The 12,117-nt window shown below is 38.9% G+C and overlaps 1 non-coding gene across 1 annotated transcript; it reads right to left on the minus strand.

Annotated features, from left to right (window-relative positions):
- Nucleotides 1–1,872: 1,872 nt before the first annotated feature.
- On the minus strand, nt 1,873–1,945 carry Trnad-guc. The gene has a single exon. It is a non-coding gene; the product is annotated as a tRNA-Asp (tRNA).
- Nucleotides 1,946–12,117: the final 10,172 nt, after the last annotated feature.

Genomic DNA, 12,117 nt, shown 5'->3' on the forward strand with positions numbered 1-12,117 from the left:
CTTACGAAACATTTTGGGCTATCTACCCTCGCTCGATTGTTCTGTCAGGAGCGTTTTGGCATTTCGCCATCTTCAGTGTGTCTACTGAAGTTTTTGGTTTCTGTGGAGTCACGTCTCTTTTATATGGTCGTGGTGGTGCTTGTCTTTTGTAGATTAAGCTTTTGTCCCTCTCCTTTGCTATTGTACATAGTTTTTCTTTTTAATTGAATCTAGCCTTCCTTCATATATATANATATATATGTAAGCGAGCAGACTAAGCAGAGGTGTACTAAGGGAATAAAATGAGACACAGACTTATGGTCTCTGGCTCGTAAGTATCGCCACGTGATTTTTCCATGAATAATACATGAAGAGACCGTTGTGCAAACTCCGATCCTGCTGGTGACATCAATAGGAGACCCCTGGATAAAGGGGTAACAACGCCCCACCCTTAACATCTACATTTTACCCTCAGTTTAATCAATTCTGGCGGCTGATTATTCAACTATACCCTTCGATTGTTCATATTAATTGTCTTTTCAGAACAAATTATACTTGAAATCCCTTTCTATTATACACAATATTAGGAGACAATTTCAATTGAACTACAAATTGGTGGAAAATTTAAATTATTATTAATATACATTACAATAGTGTAGTTTAAAAAAATATTTTTACTGCTAAAGTTTTCAGGTTTAATAAACTGATAAATATATTTCGCTGGAGAAAAACAATTGAAAGTGAATACTAAGATGGTTGCCATTTAGAATGGTACAAAAAGGAATCAATAAAAAAATGGTTAAGGGCTTAGGGTCATCATTTTTATTACAATAGGAGACTACGGACGTGGATTTGAAATGGAACGTTTTTTTCATACAAAGTACAAAAATAATACATTAATAAAGTTCTTCTAACTTCAAATGCAACAAAAAGTTCGTATAAACCATAGTCTGATTCTCAAACTTTTCGCAGATATAATAGATTTTTATTTTTGTTTTTTGATAAATGGTTTGTTTGGTGATAAATCTACTCGTCGCTCTTGAACATTTTGGGTACATCCAAAAACCGCATTGAAATGAAAATCTCTGTAATAAGGCACCCTTCTTGAACTTTCAATTTAATTTTTCGTAAAAAAACTAACATTGAATCTTTAAAAAACTAATAAATTTAAAATTTGAAAAAAAAAACATTTGCAATCACGTTGGAAAAATTTAAGGTAGAGCAACTTTCGTAACAACGATTATTCAGAAATAGTGAGTTGCGGTCTGGTGTGATGTAGGTTTCAGAAAAACATTTTCTTATCGTGCCAACGTTTCGATCTTTATTGAGATCATCTTCAGGACCTGGGATTTACATTGTTTACATTAAACAAAAACATGTAGGATGTGAAAAAAAGTGAATTTATGCAATGCAAAAAATATTTTTTACATTCAATCAAAGTATTTCTACTCCCTCAATGAGTTTGTTTCTGTGTAATTGTGCCTGATCCCCTGATCCCACTCTGGTCAACTTGTGAAACTTGCTTTTGGCATTTACCTAAAATAACACACTTTTTTAAAATTATAGATGCTTGGAATTAGAGGCACTGAGCACTGCAGCTTTACAGCTTATTGTACTCCTGGTTCCATTTTGGGTACTCTGAGACCCCATCCCGCCGGTCATTCCATTGAATGAACCAACGACGATCTACTACCCGAGTCTTACTCTAACCACTTTGCTACCGCGATCCGCAAAATTTATTTTACTTTTTTTAACTTACGTTTACGTTCGTTTTTTTACTTTTACTTTTTTTACTTTCGATTACTAACTAACAGACTGTTGGTATAAATCTAGCCAGTACCCTAATAATAGCTTACAATTAATTAAGGTTTTTAGTTGAGATAAAAAAGTCAATGGCACGAGCGGGATTCGAACCCACGATCTTCGGCTAGACACGCCGATGCTCTACCACTTGAGCTATCGTGACCTCAATCCCCTCGGACACCAACTTCCCATCACAACCGCACCTTTTGAATTTTCCCTCCTTTTTGCCATTTTTCAATTGAGGTTGAGATGTGAAATTGGTGTCCGAGTGGATCGAGGTCACGATAGCTCAAGTGGTAGAGCAGCGGCTTATCTAGCCGAAGATCGTGGGTTCGAATCCCGCTCGTGCCATTGACTTTTTTATCTCAACTAAAAACCTTAATTAATTATAATATATTAATTGGTCAAGCGGACCACGAAATTAGTGAACCTATAGCCTTTTATTTTTTTTAGTGTGCAGCGAGGTATGTCCTATCATATGTAATTAAGGGAGTTTTCTTCTAGCTATCTTAAGCAATTCATCGTCCCCGAGTAATCCAGTGATCAGGACCCCACGGAACAGTGATTGATAATTTGTCATACCTTTTAGAATCTCATAAACTATGCAATTTTTTGATTTGCCCAAAAATCCTTTCTCTAGCAAGTCTTCTAGCCTTAAAGTTAGTAAAATTTGCCTATTCCCCTCTAACATACATAATGGCTATTCGGAGATCGTGAGATGCGGTCTCCGAATAATCATTGACTAACGATCACTAAACACCACGCATACATAATGGCTGTGAGTTCGGCACTACTTAAGAAGAGTAAGGAATTTTCGGGGCCATTGATCATATGATGCTTTTGCGGATCGTAGTAGATGCCTAAATCAGAATATTCTTCAATTTTGGAGGCATCAATGTATATTTTATTATTGTCCTCGCACTTGACATTTACCGAGGCTAGGGTTTCTGTCTTAAGAATTCTATGCTTTAATAGTGCGATAGTTTAATACTGGATTGCGTTGGTATGTCTTTCAAATGTACGTTTACAATATTCGATATTGACGATATCGTGAAGGTGGTGAAATATGTTTCTGAAAATTGCGCTTTTCCCAATAAAATTCCGTCGGAAATGCCGGGATTCGAACCGAGAACCGCTAGCGTGGCAAACACGAGTCCGACACCCTAACCATAATTTATTTAAATACCAATTATTATTCTTTAGTGGACGAAAAGCGTTCAAAATTTTGTTAAGTGGCTTGCTGAAATTAAAGTCTTGTCACTAATTTATATCTTCCCAGACTCACAATAAGTCTTTTAAAAATGTAATGAAATGAACCCAGCATTTCCAAGCGTTTTAATTAATCGTCCTAATTAGCGGAGAAGGCCCGTGTCTTTAAATCTCATAGAGCTCCGAAGAGAATAGCCTGGTCAATTTAATTCGCCGTTCTAAATCTGGATTTGAGCCAATTTACGATAACTACTGTAAAATAAATTGGTTTTTATTAGTTGATGTAGTTTATAATTTGGTTTAAATCCATAAATCCTAAGTCCCAATGTACTTCCAAATGAGATTTTTCAATGGCATGTGGACGTAATAGAAAATTTGTAGAAGACAGTAGGTAAAGTGTAAAAAGTGCAACATGTTTAAAAGTTGGTTGATAATGGTTGCGGTTTCATTATTGCAAATAGTTTTTTTTATATGGGCTTGATTTTAATAAAGACTGTGAACAAAATGTAGAAAATGTGCCTTCGTTCGTTTTATTTTATCAAAATTGCAGTTTAGTATCTCTTGGAAAACTTGTCTGTGACCAGGTGTTTTTAATAGAAAGAAAGTCATCATCTGATTTGTTGAAATCATCGATTGATTCAAATTAAACAAGTAAGTGCGAGGATTGGTTGACCGCTCGGAGTCGGACAAAAAATAGCCAAGATGAGTAGCTCAGGCTGGCGTCCAAAGATTCCGGGATCGTTCAAACCGCAGCCCAACCTATCTTGCTTCTACCCGTGCGAGGACCCGTTCAACTACAGGATGAGAAAGTTTTACAACTGGTACCCCGCAGCAAATACCTACAACTATTACTACAACTTGTGTTAACTGGGGGCGCAGATGATCGGACGGACGATATGCAATGAAGCCACCTCGTACGTAAATTACAGAAAATGAAATAAAAATAGTAAACATTTTTCATCGATCTTGATTTTATTGGTGACGTATTCAATTTTAAGCATTTTCGTAAAATTATGACATGGTTAGCATATTCACGCCCTTTTTGTCAGACTTAAGAGAATCACTTGATATATTTTGTTTTCCAATTTTAATTGTATTTGTATTTTTTTAATTGTGGACTATCTTTAATCAATAATCTCCGTAGAGTACAAACTTTTTGCCATATTGTTCTATCACTGGGTACAGACATATTTTGCTTTACCATTTCAGCATCCAAGCATCCACCACGTCAATCGACAAGGAATGTGATTTTTATTTTAATTTATAAATACATTACACAGAAATACTTCTGCACGTCATCTCTACAATAGCTCCAGCAGATCCAAATTCGACATTGTTTTTAGTAGAGAGACATTTATGTAGGCATGAGGTTCCCGAGAACTCTTCGCCACAAGACAAGAGGATCTTTAACGTCCGCACCTGGCCTATTCGGCCTTATAGGCTGTTTTTATTCTCAAGATGAGAGCTGACGCACCTCCGCATGCCACGTACCACCACGAATCCGTTCCCAGTGTAACTAAGGTTGTATTTGGAAGGTTTAATTACCCCGTGGTACAGATGGCCATACACACTCCCCCGTCTATGCAGACAGGATCTGGTGCACTGGCCCTCGTGTGACTCTGCTAAGGCACTCGCCGCCCATGCCGACCCTAGTACACCTAGGCCGACACGAGTACAGCTTGTGCTTTCGAGAGGTTGCCACGCCCTCTGGGCTACACCTTTATTTTGTGCCCGGATACCCCCCTTGCAACCAAGGGTTGGGAAGGGTCACAGGATAGAATGAAGGAACCCGGATTGAGCAAAGGGCTGTGGATGGACTCGAGGTGAGCCGTTTCGGGGTCTCGAGCCTCAAACCACACTATACCACCCGTCGTCGCCATAGTTCCACACATAGTGGCTATGACTCCCAGAGTGGGTGATTTATGTAGGCAGTAGCACCCCATTCTTGACCACTCGAATAGTTTCCTTAATTCCTCGTGAAGTGGAGGAGACATGTTGGAAAAATGTGGTCGGCATCGGCCTTTCAATGATTGAACTGTGCGGAATAGTTCGTTAACTGTTAACGTACTTTAAACTTTGTGCACACAGTCACTGTCTGAAAAGGATAACTGTACATTCTAAAAGATGGGGCAAATACAGTCTTCCCAGGCTACATAAAAGTGATATCTCAAATTAATTATGGGTGTACGCATACGCTACTGCTAATAATAATTAGAAAGGTTGCTGAAACCCGACTCGATTCGTCGGTTCTTCTGATTCTGTGTGCTGAGTATGCATTAAAAAACTGGGCATTAATGCCGTGAGTAGGTCGACGGAGGAATAATGTACTCCACTGACTAATCAGAATAATGGCAAGGCATGTATTTATTTATGCGACTGTTTATCGAATTTGATTAGAATTAGGCTAGATTATAGTTTGCATTCTCTAAAGGCTGAAATGACCTAGCTGTCGACAGCCCCTGACGGAGCCTAACCCCGTTGGCTGGGAAGCAACCATGGATTGGTGAACTCCCTGATGTATAGACCCTAGGGTCAGCACATCGGGGAGTGAAACCCTTCGGGGTGAAAGTCAAGTATAAGACTTCCTGTAGATCGATGGAATCGTTTGAAAGTTATCACAATTTTTGTTATTTAAAAAAAAGGCATTTAGTAATCATAAAATTCGAAAAAATATATTTTTATTTAGCCAAAACTTTGTATTCTAGTGTTTAAAAAACGAATATCAAATTTGTTTTTGTTATTTATTTTTTTAAAAATTTTCTTTGCTTGGTCGCTCGGTCACTACGCTAAAATTAAATTTCGCAGCAGGCTTAGTGTGGATATGGTAGGTTATAACGTACAAAGTTCAAAATAAGTCATAAATACATATACACTTTACAGTATTTTTATTACTTTTTTTTATTACTTGTCCCGAATCCTTTTTGACTTATAACGTCGGCAATGAACCCAAGTGGCGCAGTGCCAGTTCTTTTATAGCTTTACTTATTGGTTGAGAAAACCGGTTTTATAAATTAAGAGAGTAAATAATTTATTAATTATTGACAACCCAGGAAATCGTGTTGTGTATTTTGGATCGTTGTCGACTAGGAGCCCGTCGTTTTTTCATAACTATACGATTTTTATCTGATAATTGAGTTATTTTTATAACAGTTTAAAAGGCTATACAAATTTTTAATTACACATGCCATTAAAATAATTTCTCTTTTTATTCTACTTCATTTGATATGGTCTTACTTTCTTTGCACGGCCTTTTATTAAAAAAAAAAGCAGTAATTCAGGAGAAGTCGGTTTTAAAAAAGAGTCGTTCACTGTTTAGTTCCACGGCAGACTAGGGGCGGACACCCCCCCTCACTACCGGCGCTCCAGAACATCCCTCATCCTCCCTCTTTTCATCGGATCGCAGAGGGAGAGAGAGAAAAAAAAGGATTATCTCATAAAACAACAAGGCCATTTCGAAAACTCAACTCACTCGGGCATCGATTCTGCAGAATTGTAGATAAATAACGAACCGTGACTCTCCATGAATTTTCAATAATAGGAATTCTACATTATTCTATGGCTATTATTGGATAATGCCTATTACTTTCTGCAATAACAAATATTTATATATCTCCACATTTACCAGTGCTCTAACAATACATTCCGAATCTAGAAATTAGAGATTAAGTAAATGAACAATATAAAAGCTCAGTATACTTAAAATTTGATATTCTTACGGAGATGTAAAGTTTGAACACCCCCCAAAAATTGGGGATCAGGTAGGCATCGATAGGTCTTGACGGTCATCCTAAGGTACTATTGCTCAGCCGTCTATGGGGCTCGGCTTTTTTAGGGTTCATGTTTCTTTTAGAACAGCGTGATTCCTTATTGGGAATATAGTGACCGAGTCATAATGGCGTGGTGAAGCTGTTGAGCGCCTTGGAATTCACGTGGCTGCGTAGATGCCGAGTACGGACTGTAGTGTGTCGGGAGCTGTGAGCAAAGTCGGTTGTCGAGTGAGGCGATGGGTGCATTACAGAGGAGTAAAACGAGATCTGTTTTGAGCTGGTTAATCGACTGAGCCCCTGCTTAAGTAGCACAAAGCTCTACCCAGTGGTGAAGATGATCAAAGTAGAAGGCCGATGGAATATGAAAGTGGCTAATTATTATCAATGTGTTCCCGTAGTCAAAAACGTTAAGAAGAACATAATCGTATCGAGAGGTCACCACTTTTGTAAATGATTCAGGTAAGGATAGCAGGAGTTACTCCAATGGACATTAAAGGGCCAACAGTGTAAACTCCTATGGGCATGGGACAGACGCCAATTATTTTCCAAGCAGAAATCCCTACAATAGAACTTTGTGCAAATGAAATCGTCAAAAAGAGGATGAAAGATGCTAAAACATTCCATTTATCTTACAGCCAGACAGCGTTAAAGATTATCACCTGTTATAAAGTAATCTCTAAGCCTGTTTGGAACTGTATACCTATACATATTTTAGTGACTCTAGTCGTTCAGTGGCCCTAAGAAAGGACGGTTTATTGTAGAGCTGTTGGACTCTCGTACCGGGTGATGGCCGCCTGTGTGCAGTTCCAGTCAGACTTAGGCCGGATGGAGTCACTGCTTAATAGAAAGGCGCTGCATGTGCACTGCCTTCTGATTGAGAGGCGGAAGCACGAAATATTGGTGACGACCTCTGGTGGTACCCTTAGTATGACACAGACAATCAACATACTCTTGCTTATGGTAGATTGCAAATTTAGAGACGTTTTCCGGTGATGCAGGTGTTGATAAAGAACCCTCTAGTTAGTCTTTCAGCCTCTTCATTAAGCATTTTCCTGTGTACCTTACAAGTTGTTCACTGCTGAGTGCTTTGGACTGTCAGACAGCTTAAGCCAAATCGGCTGTCAAATGTGCGGTGAGTGCAAGCTGTTGAAAGGAAGCTGTTCTTATTAATACTGGCCTCGTCAACCATCCGAATCATCTAGTTTATCGACACCCTTTATGGTCTTTCACGGCTGCGGACAACACTGCACAGACTCGACGTGGCTAGCAGCCGTTGCCCTCTAGTCTCGGCGCTCTATAGCGACACCAAAACATCGAACCTTTTACCGCGGTAGCTAAAGCCTTAACCAAAAGGACTTACGCAAACGAAAAAAAAATGTTTGTGGGTTGTACGTTTACCACTCAATTATGCTTAGTCAATGAGTCCGAAAAAAAAATCGGCCAGACATTGTTTTAATTTTAAAAGAAGCAGCAAGGTTCAAAAGGACAAGAAGAGCCATCCAATTGTCCCGTTGGGCAAAATACAAATCAGCAATTTAGTGCCATGATTTTTACTGAGGTTTAGATAATAAATAAATCTACGTTACATTATATTAAGATATGAACAATGCTGAGCTATTAGTTAGTTGTATTGTAGACAGCTAGGAGGTTTGTGAGATTCTGCTTATTTAGCATGTAACATTGTATAAACAGCGTTGGTATGATGGCACATAGCTATAATAGCGACCAAATCCGTAATTCCAGGGCTGGTCGGTGGCACATACACAGTGGTTCCTGTTGTGGAAGGGTTGCCTCCTCGGCGGGGGCGGTTTCCAGATCACCGAGTTCTTCCTGGGAAAAATATGCGGCTTGCCTTCGTTTCCATTGAGGTCGACTGTCCGATACTTCTCTCCTCGCATTTTTTCCATAAACTTTTTCAACTCTTCGTCGCAGAGGCATTTCCCCGAGTTTATTGCCGCGGCCGGGGTCGCCACATCGTCGAAATCTTCCAGATACCCTTCGTTCAGCATATCCGGCAAAATACGATTACGCAGGCAGGCGATCGGGAACGGCTCGAGGAGAGGATTCCTTTTCGGGACCGTCTTCCTGATTAAGTGATTTGTATCCATTTTTCCCCCTTTCTTCTTCCCCTCGGCTTGCACTTGTAACTTATGTGAATGACAATTATCATTAAAACACATGTTACGTTTTATGTGTTATTCTAACCAAAAATCAAAATTGTCATGTGCCTTTGATACAGCCCGTAAATACTAGGAACGTAAAACATTGGTTATGATTATTTGGAGATTATGAGATGCGGTCTGGTGTGACGTTGGTTTCAGAAAAACATTTTCTTTATCGTGCCAACGTTGAGATCATCTTCAGGGCTCAAAGTGTTTGTTTTCTGTGTAGATGTGTCATTCTTATGTGTCATGTTGAGATTGCACTATAAAGAAAATGTTTTTCTAAAACCTACGTCACCCCAGACCGCATCTCACGATCTCCAAAATAATCATTGGCTAACGATCACTAAACACCACACATTGGTTATGACGATAACATATACCCATCACTGTCCAATTGTATACGATTGCCTGTTGCTCACTAATGTTACCAGTTTCCACCAGTCGCACAACAGGCTTTCCCCACTACTTCGACGAAGCTTCCGTTTTTAAATATCATCCAATGAGCATGCAGCGCCTATTTAATCAGGGGCTCGACCGGCTTAAACCAAATCTCCGCGACGATTTCTCATGACCACTAACTCACAGAGTCCTTTCAGCAGCTCGAACTCCTAGCTCAGTTGACAATCAACTTGTCACACTTGGCAGCTGCCCGAGACCGCCACAAGCGTCCGCGTCTCTAAACAACTCCTTGACAACACAAGCCTTCGGCTCTACATGACTTGTCACGTAACCATTTTACTCTCCAGGGACCCAGGGAACATAGGGACAGTCACCTCTACTTCGGCAATGCTTCCGCTTTCCAAACATATTTAAGCAGGGCTTAATCGGTGAACCGGCTATACTTAATATTTAAACCTTAAATCAGACTGGCCTATGAATTCTCCCAATCACGAGTAACCAGCCAACAGAAGCTACAAGTAACATGGTTCTCTGAATAGCTTACTCACATCACTCACTCAAAATCCGACTGGCTCCAAATTGCCTAAATCTCTTCACTTCGTACTCGACCATCGAGACGATTCTCTAAAACAATTATTGGCTCATTGATACTCGCCACGGATTCTCATATCAGAGCACGGCACTGCATAGATCCGATAACCAGAATGTTCATGGCGTTCAACAGTTCCTCCGTGATATCGGCTCTTGTCAGGGGCTCATTAAATTGCTGAATGGATTAAAAGAAAAACTTATGCCTGGTGGAACAATACCCCAGGATTTCATTATAAAATTTTTACTTAAACGTACTGCAGGCTTGTTGTATTAAAGCCGGACAAAATTCAGGATCATAGTAGGTCTTTTAACTAAACATTACTGACTCAATAGGCACTTGAAAATATTTGAATTGGCAAAAGACAGCCTGTGTAGATAAGGCTAGGAAATAAAATGTTTCTGGTTGACAATGAACGGGCACCAAAACTAAGGAGTTTTATAAAATGCCTGAAATTTGATAGTGGGCCGCATAAGATGACAATAGTCCTTTTGATGAGCCAAAGGCTTTTTACCGTACACCAACCTAATTTAACATTTGGATATTTGAACCATTATTAACTGCTATGTCTTTGAATTTCAGGTCATAATTGAGATGGGGTTTTGTCAACCAGTAATTGTCTTAAAAGTTTGTTTAATTTTTCCTCTTCGATTTGGCCGAATATTGCGATTGTAGCCTGTTTGAAGGTCGTATAACTAACTCTTGTTTCTTCTCGTGTAGAAATGTGTGGTGATTAGTGACCGTTAATCGATATTTATTTAGAAATCGTGAGATGCGGTCTGGTGTGATGTAGGTTTCAGAAAAACATTTTCTTTATCGTGCCAACGTTTCGATCTTTATTGAGATCATCTTCAGGGCTCAAAGTAGGCACTCTCGACACGACACGCAAGAATGGCACAATTACACAGAAGACAAACACTTTGAGCACACTTTATACCTAACTTTTTCCATGGTTTCCTTTTTTTCTGAGGTCAGTCGGTAACGATTTTTTCCATTTTTTGTTTGGTTACTTGCCGACATGTCTCGCCAAAAGTTGTGGTCCTGAGGATATTAGAAAAGCTGTTTTGGAAGTGTAAGAGGACGATTTTTTCGGTGGGGAGCAGTCAGGTTGTGAAACTGATGATAGAGTTTGGAACTATGAAGTTCTTACAGAAGATGAAGCGGATGATGGAGAACCAGCTTCAAATAATGAAATTGTTGATGATGAAATTGCTATACATGTGCCATACACCCCCGTGATCTTATTTATTCCCAGGAAAATGGAAATCTTTTGTCTTAGGACCACCAGATCTCTTCCAAAGTAAGCAGGATAATTCGTTGGGTAAAAAATGGTATGTTTGACAGATTCTAAAAGCAGAACTAAAATAAGCGCCATTGTGCCAGGACGACCAGGTCTAAAATCACCAAGCTAAAGCAATCTTTTTACCCCAGCTTTTGAAACATCTACAGCGTCGCAGGCATCTTAAGACACTCATCACCTACTAGCTGAAATCCAAACACCCTCCCTCAAGAGCTGGAAGATTCCTAATTTTTTTTTTGTTATGTGTATTTGTCTTAGCTTAAAGAAATTTTGTTATACTGTCATTTGTATTTTGTTAAAAGTTGTGGGTAGTCATGGTTGCAGTAGTTGATTATTTTGATTCATCTCCATAGCTTCCTTTATTTATTTTTATCGCAGGTGTGATGTTTAAGTGTTTCAGTGATGAGGTACATTGTTAAGCATTTTTTATGGTTTAGTTGAGGCGTGTTTTGATTGCGCTATGGTTTGCAAGTTTGCATGCGGGGCTAGGTTTGTTGATTAATGGGCTAATTGGTGTGCTTTGTTTGTCTATTTTTGGGAGCATTGTGAGGTTGGGTGGTTTCATGTTTGGACAGCATTCAAATCCAAACAGAATAGCCAGGCCAGTATGATTGTGACTAACCAAAATACACAAACATTATTTATAGTGAATATTATTTATTAGCTAATTCCAGAAATAAATATAAATGCAATACCATAAACAGGTTTTTTGATTTAAAAAAATTAAAAGTACTTGATTTATGTTCGATGTAAGCACAATGGTTTCACATATTAAAATTCTATACAGTTATGCTTGTCAAAGTTGTACAACAGAATTAAATTACATTGTTGCTATTAAAGATAGGTACTCAATGCTCCTTAGTAATTTTTTTTGTAGAAATTTGATCCTTATTTCATTCAATACAG

This window comes from Cimex lectularius, unplaced genomic scaffold (genome assembly GCF_000648675.2).
Source record: "Cimex lectularius strain Harlan isolate CLEC.00 unplaced genomic scaffold, Clec_2.1 scaffold35, whole genome shotgun sequence".
Taxonomy (NCBI): domain Eukaryota; kingdom Metazoa; phylum Arthropoda; class Insecta; order Hemiptera; family Cimicidae; genus Cimex; species Cimex lectularius.